The following is a 27,740-nucleotide window of genomic DNA, read 5'->3' as shown; positions in this document are numbered from 1 at the left end:
TAACAGGCGATGCACTCCGGGTATTCTATCGCAGACAAACAACAAGCATACAATAAGTACTCATCTAATGCACAGGTAAAACTCAAATAGAAGATCTAACCAGAAAGTTCAACTTAAGAACCCTGGTTGGCAGAAAGAATCAAATCGAACGAAGCAAAAGAAATCAAACGGCGAAAGAAAACAACTTCGTTCTAGTAATCTGGATCTAGGGCAAATTTTACAGTAGCAAAAACTTGTTTAAGTTGATTATTCGGAAAGAGAGTTTCGAGACGAAACTCTAGGCGCTTGAATCGCCTGATTCCGATAAACGAGCGAAAAGTTATACTAAAACGAAAATCGGATCAGAAATCGCGATCAGAAAATAACCGCGGAAAATCCGACGAAAAAGAAAAACGACGAAAAGAATTTTTTTTAAAAAAAACTACACGAAAAACGAGGCGGCGAACCACGAAAGTCGCGCGGCTCCGGCGGCGGGCGGCGGCTGGGGCGGCGGCTAGCTAGGGTGTGGGGCTGGTGGCTGGGCTCCTCCTCTCGGGCTTCGGCGCCTTATAAAGGCCCCCCGGCCAGCGGTGTCCTGGCCGGTTACGGCCCGTAGTCGGTTCGGCGCGTTTTTTTTAATCTGCTCGGAAGAAAAATAAAAAGAAATACTAAACGGACTCCAAAAATCACGAAATAAATTTTGCCGGGTTTCTAAAATCAAGCCCGATAAAGTGAACATTTATCTGGGCCCAAACTACAACTTTGAAAAACGCGCATTTTTCCTAAATTCAAAAAAATAAAAAAATACCGAAAAACTCCGAAATAAAACTTATTTGATTTTTTATTAAATCTTCAATATTTCTATATTTTGGGAAAGTCATTTTATTCCCGCTCTCATATTTTTGTAATAGAAATAATTGATGATAAAATAAATAAAATCAAATGATCCTATTTACATAATTTGAGAAAACTCAAATATGTAAATAACGAAATCCCCAACTCTCTCCGTGGGTCCTTGAGTTGCTTAGGATTTTCTAGGATCAAAACCAAAAGCAAAATAAAATATTATATGCATGATGACCTAATGTGATGTTACAACCAAGTGGACAACCAGTACACGTGCCAAATTACCACGTGGGCTGCCTTTTTCATACAGAAATGAGCTCCACCGTGTACCCGCGCGGGTGTGGTTGGGAAAGAGACGGGAGTATGTGCGTCGTGCGTGCACCTCTTCTCTTCGTGCACGCCCCCCACCTACGTGGGTGTGTGTGAGAGAGATACAAAGCTAGACATAATGCGTTGTCCATCCCCATGCCTCCGCCCAGTCCAACCACCAGTCACCACCACGCCCCACTCCTCCTCACCTTATCTCTCATCTTTCTCCCTCCATTTTTATATACAAGGGGCCACTATCAAAATTACAATTTGCAGATATACAAGGCCACTAACACTAATCGATGCAATATTAATGGTGTTTGCCTTGTGGTACTAGCGAAGGAGGACATTAATTATCCCTTGCATGTATGCGGGAGTTTGTAAAAAATGCATCTTGATGTTCCGTGCAATGCACGGGCATCTTGCTACTCCATGAAAACAACACATGGCATGAACGAGGGATTTGAATCTATTGGGAGGGGCTGTTTGGATCTTGCCCGGGGTAGCCAAAATTTTGGTGACCCTTTTGTCCACCAGTGCCTTTGCCACCGATGAACGAGGAATGGCTCGGGTGCTCATGCTGTCATTCATCCTCCAGCGTGCATGTTGGAGACGAGCTTGCACGAGCTGTGTTTTTTGTCCCACAACGCCGCCCAAGCCACCCGCAGACCGACCGGCGACCCGCAAATTACGCCATCCAACCGTAGCCGCACACATTATGAGAGCAACTCAACCAACCGGATGAAATTCACGCAAACACGTAGACAAACTGATATTTCATATAAACAATGACGGAAATCATATAAAATACCGGATTTTCATACAAACATGACAGATTTCATTACATTCAAATGAACTACGCGGTGCTAGTTCTGGACAGCACAGGTATATAATACCTGGCCTAAATGGTTGCCCGCCGATCGATTTGTGTTCCTCATGTCCGGCAGCACGATCACCGGACTGCCGGGAGCCCCGGAGGTATATGCTTCAGCGCAAAGGACGGCTCGCTTCCCCACTGCCCAACTGACATCATTGGCTGGTGCCGAAGATGATGGTGGCCGGCACCGGTTCGAGTTCATCACCGGCCACTACTTCGCCATGGCCGGCACTGGCTCGAGTTCATCCTAACATTCCCCTCTTCCATGGAGCCCATGCGGGGTCGACGAAGGTCCTCGCAACAAAAGGATCCGGCAAGACACCTGCTATGTACGCCGGCGTCGCCTCCGCGGTGGCCTTCATGGGACCCAAGCGGCGGCGGCCTCCCGTGTTCTACTTCTCCTCGATGATGGCGGCGGACGCGGAGACGCTGGCCACCGACTCACCGCTCTCCGCACACCCGGCTTCCGTCACTGCTTGCATGGCGCGGCCGCCGGCATGGGAGTCTCGGCCACAAAAACGGGAGACGCGCTACGAGGCGGCAGCGTGGACGGCAGCAACGACGCCCGTGCGTCGCTCCTCGTCGAGCTGGCCTAGAGCGGCGAGTTGCTGAACCGCGCGCCGGCTTGGGGCGGCAACTGGCTCCGTCGGGCGAGGGGTGGGAGGTGGATCAGTGAGCTGCATAGCTCATATCCGGCGGGCTACCCAGCCGGCTTGGATGCGGAATAACTACTCTTCGCAAGCCATTGTAAGAGTGGACAAAATGGTGGAGGTGATAGGGGAGCGGCGGAGGTGTGCGATTCTTGGCCGGTGTTTGGCCTCGTTTAAATAGGAGATTAAATAGACGGCGGACGGGAGGAGCTCGTCCGGCATTGCGTTTAACGCCGGCCCGATCATGAACGGACATGTGTCCAGAGTGGGTTTCTCGGCTTCCACACGGGCGGCTTTCATGGAGGTGTTTGAATGCGGCACGGAGGCGTGTTCAGCCGGGCGTGCCATGAGTGGCGCCCCCGGCTCTGACCTAGGACACCGCGCCGTTCTTCCACTGGCGTGTGGGCTCTTTGGGTGCATGGCCTGCATGTCAGTGACCCAACGCAGGTAGCGCACAGCAGAGGAACCTTTGGTGGTCCAGGGCGGTCAGAAGCGGGCATTTCATAAACCGGTGATTGTTCATTGGGTGTGACGTCATCTTTTTCATGTAGATAAGCCTACTCTGTTGATAGCCCGTTCGATACGTTGTGATTCGTAAAGACCGCTGCAAACATCAATGTTCTGCTTATCACAGATAAGATTGATTAATACCCGTAACAATCCATGTCCTTAACAAAGGGTGCATGCACGTATAGGTTGAGCGTGTGTCTTGCGTCGTGTGCTGTGTGCATGCAGGCGTGCGAGTGTTGCGTGCGTGCAAGGGTACATTTCAGTGTTGCATGCATGGGTGCGTACGTGTGTGTGTTCATGAGTGCATGTGTACGTGTCAGTGTTTGCACGCCAGCATGCGTGCTTATGTACGTGTCAGTGTTGCACGCCTACATGCGTGCGTGTCTTGCGTGCGTGCATGTGTACGTGCGGGGTGAGGCTACACGTCAAACGACCGACTTTTTCATCTCTGGTCATTAGATTTTCCAGCCGTTGGATACGAAATCAAGGGCCTCCAGTTTATCATAAAACTCCACCCCCCTGAGCCGCCAGCCACCACCGGCCGAACCGACAGCCCCCGCCGCCCGTGGCCGGCCCGCCCTCCCCGAAACCACTCCCCACCGCCGGTCCGCCGCCCCACCGGCCATCCCTCTAGCCCCCCCCCCCCCCCCCGCCGAGCTTTTTCTCCGGGGATCCCCACCCCACCGCCCAATGAACCGCCCCCCCAACCGCTGGTGACTGCCAACCAGAGGTCTCACGACTTCGAATACCCACCGACCACTAATTATTACCATTTTTGTCCTTCATATACGCGCTGACGGGTGGGCCCTATGGTAATGTGCGCTGCTGAATGTGGACCATTTGACTAGTCAATTGATCGTGTTATCAACAAATTACAAAGCTGTATGGTGAGCCAGTGACCGTATGATCACCCTAAATGTACTCCTATTTTATTAACACAGTACAGACTCAAACTACCATTTCTTTCTTTCATATACGGGCTGATAGGTGGGCCCCATGGTTACGCGCCCCGATGGGGCAACACTAGTTGCGCCACATGGAACGTTTGACTGGTCAATTGATTGTGTCATCAACAAAATACGGAGTTTTACGGGTCAGTCAGTGATCGTATAATCATGATATGTATTTTTTTAACACGGTACAGACGCAAGGGCTCATATATACGTGCAAGCACTCACCGCTATAAGCGCACACACGCGAACCCTACCCCTATGAGCACCTTCGAGAGAGTGGGCCAGCATATATGATCTTGAGATTTTACGAAGTCACCATAGGTGCCTCGTAGTTGAGTGGAACGTCTCCTCCCACTGAACGTACATTGCCGGAAAATACTGAAATTAACACAAGATAAATGCAAGCACCGGGACTTTAACCTTGGTGGGCTCGAGAAACCACTATCCTCTAACCATCCAACCACATGTTGGTTAGCACGACAAAATGTATGTGGTGACCATGATGAGCTTATTCTGAAGTCCAGTGACCATATCGTGCTTTCGCTTCAAATACAATGACCGTAAGTGTCGTCAACAAAATACGGAGCACGCATCAAATGCAAAGTCCGTCGGTGTCATCAACAAAATATGGAGACGTATCGTGAGCTAGATACCGTTGTACTATTGTTTATGCTTATTTTCTTAGTGGCCGATTGCGTGTGTGGTGTGGTGGGCACATCATTTCTAGTTGTGGTGGGTCAACATGAAGACTAGTGGGTCGGTTCCATCCTGCGCCACATATAGGTTGGACCGAGACGTGTTATAGAAGACCCAGGTGGAGGACCCGACGTACAACACGAAGCTACCAGAGTCGCGAAGGACTCTATCCCCACTGGTGATAAGCCGACTATATATGATTTGTAACCCTAGGCCCTTAGTATGTTATACAAGCTTGGGGGCTAGTTCGTCGATAGTATACACACACGCGCAATGCCTGGTATTCACGTGTACTTTGTACACACCCCTATCACTAATATACAGTACCAGGAGTAGGCTCTTTCTTCAACTGCAAGGGTCCGATCCGAACTAGGGTAAAACTTTGCCTCGTATTACCATCCAGCCTAACAGCCAGGGATATCCTACCGAATGATATGATGAAATCATATCTGCCAACTACTAAGAGAGAGGTGTGTCGGGGGGGCAATGTGTGCGAGAGAGGCCTAAAGATAATGTGTGTGCGGGAGACACGTAGGCACATATATGTGTGTATAGAGGGCTAGTAGAGACCGTGCATGTGTATATATGCATGTGAGAGAAATAGTGTTTTCCAACTGAGCTTAGTGAAAAGAGTGGTACATAGTAGTCAGAAAGAGAGAGAGAGAAACAGAGAGAGCATGTGCGTGAGACACCCTGACACCCTGAGAGAGATTGTGAGCGTGTGTGAAAGAGAAATGTCGATGCATATAAAGTGTGTGCACTTATGCGTTAGATAGAGAGATATATAACGCGTTTGTGAGAACGGGGCGAGGCATAGTGCATCTACGTGTAAAAGGCGGTTCTACGCATTAAATTAAAATATAAATGGCATTATTATTTTTGGATGAGATCATGAATTTTGCAAATTGCGTATGGACGAAAATCGGTCTATCAGACACCCATACTCTATTGAATTCTAGCATGTGCATGTGTTTATTTCATATTATCGATCCATAGAGTGAGAGCGGTTTGAATTACAGGCAATGGATGCTTTTGCAATTCATATATAAACATTAATTAGTGCACTCCATGTTGTTAGTGTGAAGCACTTTATACATTTGTCACTTGCATGGATACATTCCAAATTGCTAGCTATGAAATAGAATACATGTCGAATTCAACATAAAGGGGGTTTCGAAGATTCGAATTCATAGGAAGTGCATTCATCTATTTGAACCCGAGATAATGGCATTTGTAAATCAGATGTAAAAGGGGGCATGAATCTTTGTTGTGAGTTTGAACATGCTATATATATTCATGCGCATATCTAACTTTTTTTGCAACCAAGGAGATTATATCTGGAACCATGCATGAACTGAGGTAAGTTGCATATTTTTTAATATATACTCGTGTACAATGTATATTAAAATGTACCCCCTCCATTCCAAAATAATCATATCTTTAAGATTTTCAAGAGTAAAGATTTGTGAAGTTTGACAAATCCTGAAAGTTCAATTCAAGAGAACCGAAAATGTTAATGCTTCTGCTCCCAAATATTGAACGAAGCGCGAAATAGGCCCCTGGTCACCCGAAACCGTGCAAGACTAATGTTTTGGTGGTAGGAAATTACTGTCCTGACTCTGGCCCATGTAGCCTATCGTCCTGATGTCCAAAGGTCTAAACCGGGGTAGGTTTGTAACTTCACCAAGACGCCAGTCTCAACCGCCTCCGAGAAGCATTCATACGCCGTGGGCGCCTACCCATGCGCTCAGCCGAAATCTATCCCGCCCACATTTGGGACACCTGACATGACTGTCCTACCCCCAACCCGCAATATGTCCGAAATTTTAGATGGGGGCAAAGTTTGTAACTTTCCCCAAATTTCAAACAAGCGCATCTCAAACCGAAACATTGTTCCCCCTTAGTTCCCCGCCTCCCCCCGTTTCCCCATTCATACTTCGTGGGCGCGAAAACGCCCTCTCCACCAGCCACAAAACCCCAGCCTCCTCCGTCCACCACCCCATAGCGGCCAATCCACCGCCGCCCTCCTCCATCACGCCGGAGCCGGTACCCCAACATCGTCGTCCAATGCAACCGCAACCGCAACGCCCTCAAGGACTTAGCAGCTGAAGCTGAGGCAGAGCTGCCTCCACGATGTCGACGCCGACGTGCGCCGTACCAGAACCACTCCGACCACGCCATCCCGCGCCTCACTGCTGCGGCTCCACTATCGCAACCGTCCACCGCACCGGAGCTGTTCCCGCTACGCCGTCGTTCGCCGCCTCAGATCTTCTTCCCCGCCGCCGACAGACGGCCACCGCACCACACTCAACAACTTGGCCATGGGTTCGTCCAAGGCTGCACCGTCCTCCACAACTTCTGGTTTCCGGTGAACAACAAGAAGATCATTGGAAAAACAGAAGGATGACACAACACTGCCGGCAGAAAGAGGTACTCCTCTTCCCTTATTCGTGCAAATCTTATGTCACCGCTCACACCGTATTCATCCCACGAAAGAAACTAGTTGAGCGCTTCTTACTGCATCTTCTTCATGATACTAAATGCACAAGGTTTCCTCCCTTTTACTATTTCACCTTGCTAGAGGTCAGTAGCCTGCCTGGATTTCAATTCAGGGTCAGTCGAACCGCAATTAAAAGAAGCAGCACCCGCTTAGGCGCGCGGAGCACCTAGTCTGCCTGTTCCCCGGGGAAGCGGCGCATCGGTGTCTATCATAGGGGTGTGGGGCGTAGGAGCTGCTTGTGCCCGATCTGGAGGTCAGCGGGGCTTGAATGGATGGCCCGGGGGGCGGTGCGGTGAGGTCGAGGGGAGGGCGCAGGCAAGGGAGGAATACTGGGCCGATGGTCGCTGGCGTTTCGAGGAAGATCGTCAACACTGATTGGCTGGAGGTAGATGAAGGCGATCTTCCCGTTCTTTGTACATCGGACGGTGCAGAAAAAATGGACTGACCTATTTGCTTTCAGTTGACTGTTATTTTCATAGAATCCTGTAGTAATTTAGTGTGCAATGCATGTTGTAGAGCTATCATATGTCTCCCGCCATTTATTTCTCACCGACCTGCTATCTGCTACCTTTACACTGTACTAACTGTGCACACACTTCACCCATAATCACACTATTGTTTTTTTATGCATGGGTATTTCAGACTCTGACGTAGTGTTGATGAATGCAGAAAAGAAAAGACAGAAGTCGCTCCAGTGTAATTTGTAGATAAGCACTAAGCGTTTCAGCGCTCTAATGGGTGCATTGTCAGCAGTTGGAGACAGTAAATGTAGTTCTGCAGTTGATGATCTCAATTTCCACACACAACCATCCCAGGTGCTTGCTTTAACTTCGCGCTGTCAAATGTGGTTGCATGTTGCATATGGTGTCTAGCTTGTATTGCTTCCAATTTTGTTAAATTGCATCTGCTTACTTTACACATTATACCATTGATAATGACATGCCTTCCTATTTTTGATACATACTACATATGTCTATTAACCATGTTCATACATCAAACTAATGCTCTTTTGTATCCCTCGTCAATCACTTATGATGAGACAGTCACCCGAGTGGGTTACTGTGAGACGCCCTACTCGTTTAAAGAGTGCAGTGTCATCCTCCCCACATGATTCTCAAGAAACAGCAAGGCTAAATGAAGATAGTCAACGTAGCTCTCTAGTTGATCACCGCAATTCCCCCACACCACCATCGCAGGTGCTTGCTCTTACTTGGCAGTGTGATATGTGGTTGCATGTTGCATATGGTGTCTACCTTGTAATGCTTCTAATTAGGGTAAATTGCATCTGCTTAGTTAACACATTATACCTGTGAATATGGCATGCCTTCCTGTTTTTGGTACATACTACGTCTTTCTATTAACCATGTTCTTACATCAAACTACTTTTCTTGTGTATCCCTCATCAATGCTCCTAATTTGTTAAATTGCATCTCCTTAGCTTACACATTATACATGTCAATATGACACGCCTTCCTGTTTTTGGTACATACTACATCTGCCTATCACACCATGTTCTTACATCAAACTACTGTTCTTGTGTATCCTGCGTCTATCGCTTATGATGAGACAGTCACGCGCGTGGGTTAATATGAGACGCAATACTCTTATAAAGAATGCAATTTCATCCTCTCCACATGATTCTCAAGAAACAGCAAGCCTAAATGAAGATATTGAACGTAGCTCTATACCTGAAGACCGCACTTCCCCTACACCACCATCACAGGTGCTTGATCTAACTTCATAGTGTGATATGTGGTTGCATGTTGCATACGGTGTCTAGCTTGTAATGCTTCTAATTAGGGTAAATTGCATCTGCTTAGTTTACACACTATACCTGTGAATATGACATGCCTTCCTATTTTCGGTACACACTACATCTATGTGTTAACCTTGTTCTTACACGAAACTACCTCTCTTTTGTATCCTGCATCAATCACTTACGATGAGTCACCTTTATTCGTTGCATATTGCATATTATTTATAGCATGTTGCCATGTATTGCTTCTAATTTGGTCAAATACATTTGTTAGGGCACCCTTTTAATTTGGCAGAGTGATATTGTTTCATCTTTCATATGGTTTCTAGCTTGCATCGATTCTAACAAGTTCAAGCACCTTGTGCTTAGTTTACACTTTATACATCATACATGTCAATATGTCACGTCGTCCTGTTTTTCATACATATTCCATCCTCCTATCATGCGGCTGCCTTACATGAAAGTAGTGTTCGTCAGTATCATGCATCAATGAGTTCTGAAGAGAAAATTTTATTCCTTTTTCTTGTGGGTTTGACTTGACAAGGCAAAATCAAGAAAGAGGAAGGAAAAGAGTAAGGAAGGCGATGATGGTGGTCCTCTGCGGCAACATAAACAGAGCATCTGTACCGATTCTCCTTGTACTAATAGTGCATTAGAGGGTCCAAGTCTCCGCTCCCCTACTCCACCATCCAAGGTGCTTGCTCTAACTTGGCAGTATGATATCTGGTTGCATGTTGCATACGGTGTCTAGCTCGTATTGCTCCTAATTAGTGTAAACTGCATCTGCTTAGCTTACACATGATACATGTGAATATGACACGCTTTCCTGTTTTTGGTACATACTATATCTGTCTATCACACCATGTTCTTACATGAAACTACTCTTCTTGTGTATACTGCATTAGTCACTTATGATGGGACACCTTTAAGTTGGCAGTGTGATATTGTTTTGCGTCTTGAATATGATTTCTAGCATGTATTGTTTCTAGTTTGATGAACGCCACCTATGACGAGACAGTTTTAACTTGGCAGAGTGATATTGATTGCACTTTCCATATGGTGTCTTGCAGTGTTTCTAATTTGTTGAAGTGCCTTCTGCTTAGTTACCACATCATAGGTGTGAATATGTCAAGCCGTCCATTTTTTCATACATATTCCATCCTCGTATCATGACTTTGCCTTTCATCAGAGTAGTGTTCGTCAGTATCATGCATGAATGAGTTCTGAAGAGCGAATGATATTCCTTTTTCTTGTCGGTATGACCTCACAATGCAAAATAAATAAAGCTGAAGGAAATTGGCAAGGCATTGGATGATGGTGGTCCTTCCGAGCAACTGAAATGAAGGTTCTCTACAGATTCTACTCCGCCATCCTCCCAACAAGATTCACAAGACAACGCAAGGCTAGACAGTCAACGTAGTTGTGTAGATGATGAGCACATCTCCCCTACTCCACCATCACAGGTGCTTGCTCTAACTTGGCACTATTATATGTGGTTGCATGTTGCGTATGATGTCTAGCTTGTATTGCTTCTAACTTTGTTGAATTGCATCTACTTACTTTACACATAATGCCTGTGAATATGACATGTGTTCCTGTTTCTACATCACACTACTATTCTTGCATATCCCGCATCAGTCACTTATGATAAGGCACCTTTAAGTCGCCACTGTGATATTGGTTGTGTCTTGCATATGATTTCTAGCATGTACTGCTTCTAATTTGTTGAAATGCCATACAGTTTGAACTTGGAAGAGTGATATTGGTTGCATCTTTCATATGGTGTCTAGCTTGCAGTGCTTTTAATTTGTTGAAATGCCTTCTGCTTAGTTACCACATCATAGGTGTGAATATGTCACACCATCCTGTTTTTCATACATATTCCATCCTCGCATCATGTGTTTGCCTTTCATCCGAGTAGTGTTCGTCAGTATCATGCATGAATGAGTTCTGAAGAGCGAATTTTATTCCTTTTTCTTATCGGTTTGACTTCACAATGCAAAATCATTATAGCTGAAGGAAATTAGTCCGGCAGTGGATGATGGTGGTCCTTCGGAGCAACTCAGACAGGGGGTCTCTACAGATTCTACTCTGCCATCCTCCCAACAAGATTCGCAAGACAACACAAGGCTGGACAGTCAACGTAGTTGTGTAGATGATGAGCACATCTCCCCTACTCCACCATCACAGGTGCTTGCTCTAACTTGACACTATTATATGTGGTTGCATGCTGTGTATGATGTCTATCTTGTATTGCTTCTAACTTGAATTGCATCTGCTTACTTTACACATAATGCATGTGAATATGACACGTGTTCCTGTTTCTAGAACATACGTGTACATGATGAGCACATTTCCCCTACTCCACCATCACATGTGCTTGCTCTTACTTGGAACTGTTATACATGGTTGCGTTTTCCGTATGATGTCTAGTTTGTATTGCTTCTGATTATGTTGAATTGCATCTGCGTAGCTTACAACTTATACTTGCAACGATCACTTACCCATATGACACATTTAACTTGGGACTGTGATGTAGGTTGCATATTGCATTGTCTTCTAGCTTGTACTGCTTCTAATTTCTTGAAATGGCACTTACGACGAGACACTTTTTACCTGATAGAGTGATATTGGTTGCATGTTCATATGGTGCCTAGCTTTCATTTCTTCTAATTTTGTTGAAATGCCTTCCACTTATTGTTTTTTCATACATATTCCATCCTCCTATCGTACGTGTGAATATGAAACGCTGTCTTTTTTTGTATATATTCCATCCTCCTATCCTGCGCTTGCCTTACATCAAAGTAGTGTTCGTCTATATCATGCATCAACCAGTTATGCAGAGCTAATTTTATTCATCTTCTTATGGTTTTGACTTCATAAGGCAATATCAGAAAATAGGAAGGAAAAGAGTAAGTTAGGGGATGTTGGTGGTCCTCCGCACCGACGCAAACAGAGACTCTCTAGATTTGCCACTGCTACTGCTAATGAAGTTGAAGTCCCAAGTCTACATGATGAGTTCATCTCCCGTACTCCACCATCGCAGGTGCTTGCTCTAAGTTGACAGTGTGATAATTGGTTTCATGTTGCATATGTTTTCTAGCCTGTATTTCTTCTATTTTGATTAAATTGCACCTGCTGAGTTTATACGTTACACATGTGCATATGACATGGCTTTTTGTGTCTAGAATACACTGCATCTATCTATCATACCATGTTCTTACATCAAAGTACTGTTGTTGTGTATCCCGCATCAGTCACTCATGATTGGACGCTTTTAACATGGCAGTTTGATAGTGGTTGCATCTTGCATTGATTTCTACGTTGTACTACTTCTAATGTTTCGAATTGCCACTTATGACAAGACACTTTTAACTTGGCAGAGTAATATTGGTTGCATCTTTCATATGGTGTCTAGCTTGCATTACTTCTATTTTCTTGGAAATCCTTCTGCTTAGTTTGCACATCGTAGCTGTGAATATGTCATGCTGTCCTGTATTTCTTACATATTCCATCCTCATACGGTTGTCTTACATCAAAGTATTGCTTGTCTGTATCATGCATCAATGAGTTCTGAAGAGTGATTTTATTCTTTTGTGTTGTGGGTACAACTTGACATGTCAAAGTCAAAAAAGAGCAAGGAAAATAATATAGTAGGGAGTGTTGTTACTCGTTGGGTGAAACGGAAAAGGTTCTGCCGTCGAGATTCTGCTGGTACTTATAGTGCAGTAGAAGGTCCAAGTCCACCGGTTAAATCTACAAACACAGTATCACCTGCTCCACCAGCTGCAGCATCCGCTTCAACTGTACCAGCATCTCAACCAGTTACTCGCTCGTTTGCTTCGGAACTGGCCAGTTCCCAAGCTTCCTTCACACCTAACACTACTTCCGAAGCACTGCTGACACAACAGGACTTGGCAAGATTAGATGAACCTCATGAGCATCAACACCAAGACGGTACCTGACCGAGTCAAGTTGCAGTTGCATGCTCCTTTATATGTACTCTCACAGTTTGATGTACACTAACACTTTCCATATTCGTTGTTGAACTAGCACCACGGCGCAAGTGGAAACAGACATCAGGGATAATGCTTGACAGATTAACAAAATCTAAAGGAGGAAGAATGGAGATCCATTTTGAGGCAGGTTTAAAAAGGCCACGTGATGCTATAGAGTCAGCCAAGTTAGTATCAGAGGCAGCCGTTGCCATTAGGTGTCATGCACGCATCCTCCCAATGTGGATCCAGTACAGGAATGAGAAAGACAATACCCAGTTTAACACCTTCCTTGACCATTTATCTGTAAGTAATGTTATTCATCGCAATTAGTAATATTTTCTTGCTCTGTCCCATACTTTCTAGCTTCCTCCTAATAAGACTCACATTCTTTTTTCAACAGATGAGGTTCAAGTTGGATCCTAAAGATGGTGCAACTAAACAAGCATGCACTCATGTTTTTCAGTCTGCTCTGTGACAGTATCGGTACCACCTTAGAAAATCTCACTTTGAAGGCAAGGCTAACAATGAAATCGCCCAAACATCTCCAGTGGAATATATTACAGATGAAGACTGGACAACCCTTGTTAAACACTGGTCTGATCCAAAGTATCAGGTAGGCTATATGTATTTGATCAGACCACATATTGAACTTGTATTTATGTATGTGCCTTACAAGTGTATCTTCTTCTAGGCTAACTGTTTAAAGAACAAAACCAACCATTCTAAAGTGAAATTCCAACAGACAACAGGATCTCGTAGCTATATTGCATACTGCGAGGCTCTTGTAAATAGCTGCTACTTCCTTCTTTTTTTGTGCCATATTATCGTATCTATATTGACTTGTTCCAAATACAGAGGAAAACCCGTGCGGACAAAAAAGAACCTGAACCGAATGCAGTGCAAATCTTCAAGGATTGCCACACCAGCAAGATCAAGGGCATGAGCACACCAGTTCAAGCCGCTGCTGTAAGTCCTTACTCCTCCTGCCTTGAACTGATTGGTACTATGATGTGTTCATTTAACTACTTGGTTTGCAGCCAATGTCAGTTACTCTGTTCACTTTTATTCATAGTTGTCTTAACGTATAATTTAACCTTACATGGTTTAAAAGAGATGAAGGATATTCTTTTGGTCTTGATATGTAATCTAGTTGTTATGTTCACGTGCGCACACAATGATAAAATAGCATGTTTGTTTTATATCTGTTTGCCCATGATATGAATGATGTCATACTATGTTCATCCTACTTTAAACCATGTCTCTTTGTCCTTAGATGTCAACGAATGTGAGGAAATAGACAATACAGTAGGCATGCTACATGGACATATGTTCCGAAAGTGATTTTATTATGTAGTTGGCACTACAATACATGCTAATGTATTACAATAGTTCACCAAAATAAGTTATGTATAAACGTTTAACCTACTTTGTTTGTTTTTGTATCATTAGTAACTTATCTGGTACACTAATCTACAAGTTCAAACTTTCAGGAAGCTATGGAACAAATGATTGAACAGCCACAACCACCTGAAGGTGACGAGGCTACTGCAGGCACAATGTCACTTCTTGCTGCAGTGCGTCAATATCTCTCCACTAACAGTGCAAAAAGCACCTTCCTGCGTAATTCTGGGTTGGTTGTCAAGGTAACCTCGTCCAAATCGCCTGCTGAACAAAATCTTCCTGCTAGATAGAGTGATATATCTGTGCTCCAGACACAAGTCCAATCCCTAATGGACGTTGTTTCGGAAACAAGAATAGTGGTTGAGATATGTCGTCAAGATATGAATGATTTTGAAACCAGACTATCATACATTCGCTTCGTTGTTCAAGAGCAATGGCGGAAAAAAGGTGGAGATCGTGCTGCTCCATCAGATTCTACAGCCTGAAACATTAGCACTCGGGTCAAATGATCTGTGCTTCTATACATCTGATGGTGCTTTTATCTGGAAGGACTGTAAACTTTATGCCAACAGGCCTTTTGTTGTATGGTTGGAATTTATTTTGTTGTGATACAACATTTATGATGCTGCCTCAGGCTGCAGTAATTACGACGCTATTTTTGTATAGTGTAGGTTTATCTTAGTAATGTATTCGGCCGAAAGCTTCGTAGGAGCCCAACATGCTAATTGGGCTAAAAACGATTACGGGCCGAAATTGGCATGTAGCCCACTAAAAATATCTGGGCCTAAATCAGCATAAGCTTTCATATTTTTCTGGTAGGCATGTGCTCATAGTGGGCCTTTAACAGGCCTAAACATAATTTGGGCCCTCAGTAAAAATAGGCCATTTACAGGTGTAAATATCTCGAGCCCATAAAAAACATGGGCCTTTAATAGACCGAAAGTGAGATTAGGCCCTGATTGTGCCAAATAACCCACTGGACTTAGCAGGCCGAAATGGTGGCCCATTTACGATGCGGATCTTTGACAGGCCAAAATACGAACGGGCCGTAAATGCACCAACCTAATACACGGGCCTTTAATAGGCCGTAACTTCGGTCAGGCTAGATTAACGTCATTTTTATATGGGCCGTTAATGGGCCCAATATGACGTTGGGCCACATATGGCCCATGGTTTACGTCCGGCGTTAACAGGCCGAAAATGACAACAGGCCAAAAGTATCCTAAAGCTATAGTGGGCCTCTAACAGGCCGAATGTCAGACATGGCCGAATATGACCCAAATCCTTCACGGTCGTTTATGGGCCGAAAGTTTTGATGGCCTGTAAATGGGCTCAAATGAAGTCGGGCCTTTAACAGGCCAGAAATATACCAGGCCATAATTCGGCCCAATTACTTAGCGGACTGTTAACGGGCCAGAAGTGACCATGGGCCGCGTTGATGACAAGTTTAGGATAGGCCGTTAACGGGCCGTTTGATAGAGAATGTTGGGCCTTTAGCTGGGTCGGCCCATTATGGTCTGCAGAATCTTGTGGGCCTTTAGCTGGATCGGCCCATTGTGGTCCGCAAAATCTTGTGGGCCTTTACCTAGGCCGGCCCATTATGGTCTGCAAAATCATGTGGGCCTTTAGCTGGGCCTGCCCATTATGGTCCGCTAAATTTTGTGGGCCTTTAGCTGGGATGGCCCATTATGGTCTGCTAAATCTATTCGCCTTCGGTTGGGCCGGCCCATTTAAACTTTGTGGGCCACTTTTGGGCCGGTCCACGTGTCAACATATCATAGGCCCATCTCGACCGTTGGATGAGTGACACCTCTGCCAACGCGGAGCTGACGCGTGGATCCGTCAGCCAATGAGAATTTTACATGTGGAAAATCGGCATTGGTCGTGGCTGTTAACGGGTTATCGGATCCAAAATCTGACCCGATAGCTTAACAGCATTCCGTTACGGTAGATGCCACGTGTCGGTCACCCTTGACAAAAGCACTTCTGTGATGCGCAATTTATCGTCAAGGAAGTGGACACTTCCGTGATGATAATTTTGGCAATGTCATGGAACACTTCTACGACAGCACAGGTATGACTATCTTGATTCTGTCATAAATTTGTCATGGATGTACATGCATGATAGAAAATACGACCTACTGTGACAAACACGTATCATCACGGAAGTGTATTTTTTTTGTAGTGGCACCGTTAATTGCCGGCAAAACGTTGAGATGCCTGGTTTTTAAATTCTAGTAAATCCAAAACCCGTCTGAAATTCATGAAACTTGGCATCCTTTCATGGAGCGGCATCAACATGCCATGGTAAAAAATTTGTCACATTTGGGGCAGGTTTGGGTATATGCTTCTCACAAACCGGAGCTTCTCACAACAAGCATGATGGTTTTCGGTAGGAAACGTCCCACCTTTGGGGACGAAACGATATCCATTGCCTCTTATTGCTTTCAAATTTTTTTCTCGTGTCAACATAGAACAACATGAGTGTTGTGTGAATTTCTGTGTTTTTTCGGGGTTCGTTTGGACAGTTTTATGCATTAACTGAGTTTTCAATGCATTTATGTGCATAATTAAAATTTGAACTACATACGCATGCTCCAGTGCATATAAATTGGTTGAAAAATCAAATACGTGTCCTTGGGTGCATGCTTAGGTCCCATGCAAGAAATGGGAATGAATTTCAAACACCAGGGCTCCGTTGATTGCGGGAAAAACGTTGAGATGCCTGGTTTTTAAATTCTAGTAAATCCAAAACCCGTCTGAAATTCATGAAACTTGGCATGCTATCATGGAGCGGCATCAACATGTCATGGTAAATATTTTGTCACATTTGGGGCAGGTTTGGGTATATGCTTCTCACAAACCAGAGCTTCTCACAACAAGCATGATGGTTTTCGGTAGGTAACATCCCACCTTTGGGGACGAAACGATATCCATTGCCTCTTATTGCTTTCTAATTTTTTTCTCGTGTCAACATAGAAAAACAGGAGTGTTGTGTGAATTTTTGTGATTTTTCGAGGTTCGTTTGAACATTTTTATGCATTAACTGAGTTTCCAATGCATTTATGTGCATAATTCAAATTTGAACTACATGCGCATGATCCCGTGCATATAAATTGGTTGAAAAATCAAATATGTGCCCTTGGGTGCATGCTTAGGTCCCATGCAAGAAATGGGAATGAATTTCAAACACCAGGGCACCGTTGATTGCCAGCAAAACATTGAGACGCCTAGTTTTTAAATTCTGGTAAATCCAAAAGCCGTCTAAAATTCATGAAACTTGGCATGCTATCATGGAGCGGCATCAACATGCCGTGGTAAAATTTTTGTCACATTTAGGGTAGGTTTGGGTATATGTTTCTCACAAACCGGAGCTTCTCACGACAAGCATGATGGTTTTCGGTAGGGAACGTCCCACCTTTGGGGACGAAACGATATCCATTGCCTCTTATTGCTTTCAAATGTTTTCTCGTGTCAACATAGAAAAACAGGAGTGTTGTGTGAATTTTGGTGATTTTTCGGGGTTCGTTTGGACATTTTTATGCATTAACTGAGTTTCCAATGCATTTATGTGCATAATTCAAATTTGAACTACATGTGCATGTTCCAGTGCATATAAATTGGTTAAAAAATCAAATCTGTGTCCCTGGATACATGCTTAGGTCCCATGCAAGAAATGGGAATGAATTTCAAACACCAGGGCACCGTTAATTGCCGGCAAAACATTGAGATGCCTGGTTTTTAAATTCTAGTGAACCAAATTCTAGTGAACCCAAAACCCGTCTGAAATTTATAAAACTTGGCATGCTATCATGGAGCGGCATCAACATGCCGTGGTAAAATTTTGGTCACATTTGGGGCAGGTTTGGGTATATGCTTCTCACAAACCGGAGCTTCTCACAACAAGCATGATGGTTTTCGGTAGGGAACGTTCCACCTTTTGGGACGAAACAATATCCATTGCCTCTTATTGCTTTCAAATTTTTTCTCGTGTCAACATAGAACAACAGGAGTGTTGTGAGAATTTTTGTGATTTTTCGGGGTTCTTTTGGACATTTTTATGCATTAACTGAGTTTTCAATGCATTTATGTGCATAATTCAAATTTGAACTACATGCACATGCTCTAGTGCATAGAAATTGGCTGCAAAATCAAATCTGTGTCCTTGAGCGCATGCTTAGGTCCCATGCAAGAAATGGGAATGAATTTCAAGCACCAGGGCACCGTTGATTGCCGGCAAAACATTGAGATGCCTAGTTTTTAAATTCTAGTAAATCCAAAACCCTTCTGAAATTCATGAAACTTGGCATGCTATCATGGAGCGGCATCAACATGCCGTGGTAAAAAATTTGTCACATTTTGCGTTGCTTTGGATATATGGCTCTGACAAACCGGAGCTTCTCACAACAAGCATGATGGTTTTCTGTAGGGAACGTCCCACCTTTGGGGAAGAAATGATATCAATTGCCTCTTATTGCTTCCAATTTTTTTCTCGTGTCAACATAGAACAACAGGAGTGTTGTGTGAGTTTTTGTGATTTTTTGGGGTTCGTTTGGACATTTTTATGCACTAACTGAGTTTTCAATGCATTTATGTGCACACTTCAAATTTGACCTACATGCACATGCTCTCGTGCAGATAAATTGGTTGAAAAATCAAATTTGTGTCCTTGGGTGCATGCTTAGGTCCCATGCAAAAAATGGGAATGAATTTCAAACACCAGGGCACCGTTGATTGCCGACAGAACATTAAGATGCCTGGTTTTTATATTCTAGTAAATCCAAAACCCGTCTGAAATTTATGAAACTTGGCATTCTTCATTGAGCGGCATCAACATGCCGTGGTAAAAATTTTGTCACATTTGGGACAGGTTTGGGTATATGCTTCTCACAAACCGGAGCTTCTCATAACAAGCATCATGGTTTTCGGTAGGGAACGCCCCACCTTTGGGGACGAAACGATATCCGTTGCCTCTTATTGCATTCAATTTTTTTTCTTGTGTCAACATAGAACAACATGAGTGTTGTGTGAATTTTTGTGATTTTTCGGGGTTCGTTTGGACATTCTTATGCATTAACTGAGTTTTCAATGCATTTATGTGCATAATTCAAATTTGAACTACATGCACATGCTCTAGTGCATATAAATTGGTTGCAAAATCAAATCTGTGTCCTTGGGTGCATGCTTAGGTCCCATGCAAGAAATGGGAATGAATTTCAAACACCAGGGCACCGTTGATTGCCGGCAAAACGTTGAGATGCCTGGTTTTTAAATTCTAGTAAATCGAAAACCCGTATGAAATTCATGAAACTTGGCATCCTATCATGGAGCGGCATCAACATGTCGTGGTAAAATTTTTGTCACATTTGGGGCAGGTTTGGGTATATGCTTCTCACAAACCGGAGCTTCTCACAACAAGCATGATGGTTTTCAGTATGAAACGTCCCACCTTTGGGGACGAAACGATATCCATTGCCTCTTATTGATTACAATTTTTTTCTCGTGTCAACATAGAACAACATGAGTGTTGTGTGAATTTCTGTGATTTTTCGGGGTTCGTTTGGACAGTTTTATGCATTAACTGAGTTTTCAATGCATTTATGTGCATAATTCAAATGTGAACTACATGTGCATGCTCCAGTGCATATAAATTGGTTGAAATATCAAATATGTGTCCTTGGGTGCATGCTTAGGTCCCACGCAAGAAACGGGAATGAATTTCAAACACCAGGGCTCCGTTGATTGCCGGCAAAACATTGAGATGCCTGGTTTTTTTAATTCTAGTAAATCCAAAACCCGTCTGAAATTCATGAAACTTGGCGTGCTATCATGGAGCGGCATCAACATGTCATGGTAAATTTTTTGTCATGTTTGGGGCAGGTTTAGGTATATGCTTCTCACAAACCGGAGCTTCTCACAAAAAGCATGATGTTTTTCGGTAGGGAACGTCCCACATTTGGGGACGAAACGATATCCGTTGCCTCTTATTGCTTTCAAATTTTTTGTCGTGTCCACATAGAAAAACAGGAGTGTTGTGTGAATTTTTGTGATTTTTCGGGGTTCGTTTGGACATTTTTATGCATTAACTGAGTTTTCAATGCATTTATGTGCATAATTCAAATTTGAACTACATGTGCATGCTCAGTGCATATAAATTGGTTCAAAAATCAAATCCGTGTCCTTGGGTGCATGCTTAGGTCCCATGCAAGAAATGGGAATGAATTTCAAACACCAGGGCACCGTTGATTGCCGGCAACACATTGAGATGCCTGGTTTTTAAATTCTAGTAAATCCAAAACCTGTCTGAAATTCATTAAACATGGCATGCCATCATGGAGCGGCATCAACATGCCGTGGTAAAAATTTTGTCACAATTAGGGTAGTTTTGGGTATATGTTTCTCACAAACCAGAGCTTCTCACAACAAGCATGATGGTTTTCGGTAGGGAACGTCCCAACTTTGGGGACCAAACAATATCCATTCCCTCTTATTGCTTTGAAATGTTTTCTCGTGTCAACATAGAAAAACAGGAGTGTTGTGTGATTTTTTGTGATTTTTTGGGGTTCGTTTGGACATTTTTATGCATTAACTGAGTTTCCAATTCATTGATGTGCATAATTCAAATTTGAACTACATGCACATGCTCTAGTGCATATAAATTGGTTGCAAAATCAAATCTGTGTCCTTGGGTGCATGCTTAGGTCCCATGCAAGAAATGGGAATGAATTTCAAACACCAGGGCTCCGTTGATTGCGGGCAAAACATTGAGATGCCTGGTTTTTAAATTCTAGTAAATCCAAAACCCATCTGAAATTCAAGAAACTTGGCATCCTATCATGGAGCGGCATCAACATGTCGTGGTAAAAATTTTGTCACATTTGGGGCAGGTTTGGGTATATGCTTCTCACAAACCGGAGCTTCTCACAACAAGCATGATGGTTTTCAGTATGAAACGTCCCACCTTTGGGGACGAAACGATACCATTGCCTCTTATTGATTTCAATTTTTTTTCTCCTGTCAACATAGAACAACATGAGTGTTGTGTGAATTTCTGTGATTTTTCGGGGTTCATTTGGACAGTTTTATGCATTAACTGAGTTTTCAATGCATTTATGTGCATTATTCAAATTTGAACTACATATGCATGCTCCAGTGCATATAAATTGGTTGAAAAATCAAATATGTGTCCTTGGGTGCATGCTTAGGTCCCACGCAAGAAACGGGAATGAATTTCAAACACCAGGGCTCCGTTGATTGCCGGCAAAACATTGAGATGCCTGGTTTTTAAATTCTAGTAAATCCAAAACCCATCTGAAATTCATGAAACTTGGCATGCTATCATGGAGCGGCATCAACATGTCATGGTAAAATTTTTGTCATGTTTGGGGCAGGTTTGGGTATATGCTTCTCACAAACCAGAGCTTCTCACAAAAAGCATGATGTTTTTCGGTAGGGAACGTCCCACATTTGGGGACGAAACGATATCCGTTGCCTCTTATTGCTTTCAAATTTTTTTTCGTGTCCACATAGAAAAACAGGAGTGTTGTGTGAATTTTTGTGATTTTTCGGGGTTTGTTTGGACATTTTTTATGCATTAACTGAGTTTTCAATGCATTTATGTGCATAATTCAAATTTGAACTACATGTGCATGCTCAGTGCATATAAATTGGTTCAAAAATCAAATCTGTGTCCTTGGGTGCATGCTTAGGTCCCATGCAAGAAATGGGAATGAATTTCAAACACCAGGGCACCGTTGATTGCCGGCAACACATTGAGATGCCTGGTTTTTAAATTCTAGTAAATCCAAAACCTGTCTGAAATTCATTAAACTTGGCATGCCATCATGGAGCGGCATCAACATGCCGTGGTAAAACTTTTGTCACATTTAGGGTAGTTTTGGGTATATGTTTCTCAGAAACCGGAGCTTCTCACAACAAGCATGATGGTTTTCGGTAGGGAACGTCCCAACTTTGGGGACCAAACGATATCCATTGCCTCTTATTGCTTTGAAATGTTTTCTCGTGTCAACATAGAAAAAAAGGAGTGTTGTGTGAATTTTCGTGATTTTTCGGGGTTCGTTTGGACATTTTTATGCATTAACTGAGTTTCCAATGCATTTATGTGCATAATTCAAATTTGAACTACATGCACATGCTCTAGTGCATATAAATTGGTTGCAAAATCAAATCTGTGTCCTTGGGTGCATGCTTAGGTCCCATGCAAGAAATGGGAATGAATTTCAAACACCAGGGCTCCGTTGATTGCGGGAAAAACGTTGAGATGCCTGGTTTTTAAATTCTAGTAAATCCAAAACCCGTCTGAAATTCAAGAAACTTGGCATCCTATCATGGAGCGGCATCAACATGTCGTGGTAAAAATTTGGTCACATTTGGGGCAGGTTTGGGTATATGCTTCTCACAAACCGGAGCTTCTCACAACAAGCATGATGGTTTTCAGTATGAAACGTCCCACCTTTGAGGACGAAACGATACCATTGCCTCTTATTGATTTCAAATTTTTTTTCTCGTGTCAACATAGAACAACATGAGTGTTGTGTGAATTTCTGTGATTTTTCGGGGTTCGTTTGGACAGTTTTATGCATTAACTGAGTTTTCAATGTATTTATGTGCATTATTCAAATTTGAACTACATATGCATGCTCCAGTGCATATAAATTGGTTGAAAAATCAAATATGTGTCCTTGGGTGCATGCTTAGGTCCCACGCAAGAAACAGGAATGAATTTCAAACACCAGGGCTCCGTTGATTGCCGGCAAAACATTGAGATGCCTGGTTTTTAAATTCTAGTAAATCCAAAACCCGTCTGAAATTCATGAAACTTGGCATGCTATCATGGAGCGGCATAAACATGCCGTGGTAAAAATTTTGTCATGTTTGGGGCAGGTTTGGGTATATGCTTCTCACAAACCGGAGCTTCTCACAAAAAGCATGATGTTTTTCGGTAGGGAACGTCCCACATTTGGGGACGAAACGATATCCATTGCTTCTTATTGCTTTCAAATTTTTTGTCGTGTCCACATAGAAAAACAGGAGTGTTGTGTGAATTTTTGTGATTTTTCGGGGTTTGTTTGGACATTTTTATGCATTAACTGAGTTTCCAATGCATTTATGTGCATAATTCAAATTTGAATACATGCACATGCTCCAGTGCATATAAATTGGTTGAAAAATCAAATATGTGTCCTTGGGTGCATGCTTAGGTCCCACGCAAGAAACGAGAATGAATTTCAAACACTAGGGCTCCGTTGATTGCCGGCAAAACATTGAGATGCCTGGTTTTTAAATTCTAGTAAATCCAAAACCCGTCTGAAGTTCATGAAACTTGGCATGCTATCATGGAGCGGCATCAACATGTCATGGTAAAATTTTTGTCATGTTTGGGGCAGGTTTGGATATATGCTTCTCACAAACCGGAGCTTCTCACAAAAAGCATGATGTTTTTCGGTAGGAAACGTCCCACCTTTGGGGACGAAATGATATCTGTTGCCTCTTATTGCTTTCAAATTTTTTGTCGTGTCCACATAGAAAAACAGGAGTGTTGTGTGAATTTTTGTTGCTTTTCGGGGTTCGTTTGGACATTTTTTATGCATTAACTGAGTTTTCAATGCATTTATGTGCATAATTCAAATTTGAACTACATGTGCATGCTCAGTGCATATAAATTGGTTCAAAAATCAAATCCGTGTCCTTGGGTGCATGATTAGGTCCCATGCAAGAAATGGGAATGAATTTCAAACACCAGGGCACCGTTGATTGCCGGCAAAACATTGAGATGCCTGGTTTTTAAATTCTAGTAAATCCAAAACCCGTCTGAAATTCATTAAACTTGGCATGCCATCATGGAGCGGCATCAACATGCCGTGGTTAAAATTTTGTCACATTTAGGGTAGTTTTGGGTATATGTTTCTCACAAACCGGAGCTTCTCACAACAAGCATGATGGTTTTCGATAGGGAACGTCCCAACTTTGGGGACGAAACGATATCCATCGCCTCTTATTGCTTTGAAATGTTTTCTCGTGTCAACATAGAAAAATAGGAGTGTTGTGTGAATTTTAGTGATTTTTCGGGGTTCGTTTGGACATTTTTATGCATTAACTGAGTTTCCAATGCATTTATGTGCATAATTCAAATTTGAACTACATGCACATGCTCTAGTGCATATAAATTGGTTGCAAAATAAAATTTGTGTCCTTGGGTGCATGCTTAGGTCCCATGCAAGAAATGGGAATGAATTTCAAACACCAGGGCTCCGTTGATTGCGGGCAAAACGTTGAGATGCCTGGTTTTTAAATTCTAGTAAATCCAAAACCCATCTGAAATTCAAGAAACTTGGCATCCTATCACGGAGCGGCATCAACATGTCGTGGTCATAGTTTGGTCACATTTGGGGCAGTTTTGGGTATATGTTTCTCACAAACCGGAGCTTCTCACAACAAGCATGATGGTTTTCGGTATGAAACGTCCTACCTTTGGGGACGAAACGATACCATTGCCTCTTATTGATTTCAAATTTTTTTTCTCGTGTCAACATAGAACAACATGAGTGTTGTGTGAATTTCTGCGATTTTTCGGGGTTCGTTTGGACAGTTTTATGCATTAACTGAGTTTTCAATGCATTTATGTGCATAATTCAAATTTGAACTACATGTGCATGCTCAATGCATATAAATTGGTTCAAAAATCAAATCTGTGTCCTTGGGTGCATGCTTAGGTCCCATGCAAGAAATGGGAATGAATTTCAAACACCAGGGCACCGTTGATTGCCGGCAACACATTGAGATGCCTGGTTTTTAAATTCTAGTAAATCCAAAACCTGTCTGAAATTCATTAAACTTGGCATGCCATCATGGAGCGGCATCAACATGCCGTGGTAAAAATTTTGTCACATTTAGGGTAGTTTTGGGTATATGTTTCTCACAAACCGGAGCTTCTCACAACAAGCATGATGGTTTTCGGTAGGGAACGTCCCAACTTTGGGGACCAAACGATATCCATTGCCTCTTATTGCTTTGAAATGTTTTCTCGTGTCAACATAGAAAAACAGGAGTGTTGTGTGAATTTTCGTGATTTTTCGGGGTTCGTTTGGACATTTTTATGCATTAACTGAGTTTCCAATGCATTTATGTGCATAATTCAAATTTGAACTACATGCACATGCTCTAGTGCATATAAATTGGTTGCAAAATCAAATTTGTGTCCTTGGGTGCATGCTTAGGTCCCACGCAAGAAACGGGAATGAATTTCAAACACTAGGGCTCCGTTGATTGCCGGCAAAACATTGAGATGCCTGGTTTTTAAATTCTAGTAAATCCAAAACCCGTCTGAAATTCATGAAACTTGGCATGCTATCATGGAGCAGTATCAACATGTCATGGTAAAATTTTTGTCATGTTTGGGGCAGGTTTGGGTATATGCTTCTCACAAACCGGAGCTTCTCACAAAAAGCATGATGTTTCTCGGTAGGGAACGTCCCACATTTGGGGACGAAATGATATCCGTTGCCTCTTATTGCTTTCAAATTTTTTGTCGTGTCCACATAGAAAAACAGGACTGTTGTGTGAATTTTTGTGGCTTTTCGGGGTTCGTTTGGACATTTTTTATGCATTAACTGAGTTTTCAATGCATTTATGTGCATAATTCAAATTTGAACTACATGTGCATGCTCAGTGCATATAAATTGGTTCAAAAATCAAATCTGTGTCCTTGGGTGCATGCTTAGGTCCCATGCAAGAAATGGGAATGAATTTCAAACACCAGGGCACCGTTGATTGCCGGCAAAACATTGAGATGCCTGGTTTCTAAATTCTCGTAAATCCAAAACCCGTCTGAAATTCATGAAACTTGGCATGCTATCATGGAGCGGCATCGACATGTCATGGTAAAGATTTTGTCACATTTGGGGAAGGTTTGGGTATATGCTTCTCACAAACCAGAGCTTCTCACAACAAGCATGATGGTTTTCGGTAGGTAACATCCCACCTTTGCGGACGAAACGATATCCATTGCCTCTTATTGCTTTCTAATTTTTTTCTCATGTCAACATAGAAAAACAGGAGTGTTGTGTGAATTTTTGTGATTTTTCGAGGTTCGTTTGAACATTTTTATGCATTAACTGAGTTTCCAATGCATTTATGTGCATAATTCAAATTTGAACTACATGCGCATGATCCCGTTCATACAAATTGGTTGAAAAATCAAATATGTGTCCTTGGGTGCATGCTTAGGTCCCATGCAAGAAATGGGAATGAATTTCAAACACCAGGGCACCGTTGATTGCCAGCAAAACTTTGAGACGCCCGGTTTTCAAATTCTGGTAAATCCAAAACCCGTCTAAAATTCATGAAACTTGGCATGCTATCATGGAGCGGCATCAACATGCCGTGGTAAAATTTTTGTCACATTTAGGGTAGGTTTGGGTATATGTTTCTCACAAACCGGAGCTTCTCACGACAAGCATGATGGTTTTCGGTAGGGAACGTCCCACCTTTGGGGACGAAACGATATCAATTGCCTCTTATTGCTTTCAAATGTTTTCTCGTGTCAACATAGAAAAATAGGAGTGTTGTGTGAATTTTGGTGATTTTTCGGGGTTCGTTTGGACATTTTTATGCATTAACTGAGTTTCCAATGCATTTATGTGCATAATTCAAATTTGAACTACATGTGCATGCTCCAGTGCATATAAATTGGTTAAAAAATCAAATCTGTGTCCCTGGATACATGCTTAGGTCCCATGCAAGAAATGGGAATGAATTTCAAACACCAGGGCACCGTTAATTGCCGGCAAAACATTGAGATGCCTGGTTTTTAAATTCTAGTGAACCCAAAACCCGTCTGAAATATATAAAACTTGGCATGCTATCATGGAGCGGCATCAACATGCCGTGGTAAAAATTTTGTCACATTTGGGGCAGGTTTGGGTATATGCTTCTCACAAACCGGAGCTTCTCACAACAAGCATGCTGGTTTTCAGTAGGGAACGTCCCACCTTTTGGGACGAAACAATATCCATTGCCTCTTATTGCTTTCAAATTTTTTCTCGTGTCAACATAGAACAACAGGAGTGTTGTGAGAATTTTTGTGATTTTTCGGGGTTCGTTTGGACATTTTTATGCATTAACTGAGTTTTCAATGCATTTATGTGCATAATTCAAATTTGAACTGCATGCACATGCTCTAGTGCATAGAAATTGGCTGCAAAATCAAATTTGTGTCCTTGAGCGCATGCTTAGGTCCCATGCAA

Source organism: Triticum urartu, chromosome 1A (genome assembly GCF_056163025.1).
Source record: "Triticum urartu cultivar PI428250 chromosome 1A, HENAU_Tu73, whole genome shotgun sequence".
In the NCBI taxonomy this organism is placed as follows: Eukaryota; Viridiplantae; Streptophyta; class Magnoliopsida; order Poales; family Poaceae; genus Triticum; species Triticum urartu.
This window is presented reverse-complemented; position numbering follows the sequence as displayed.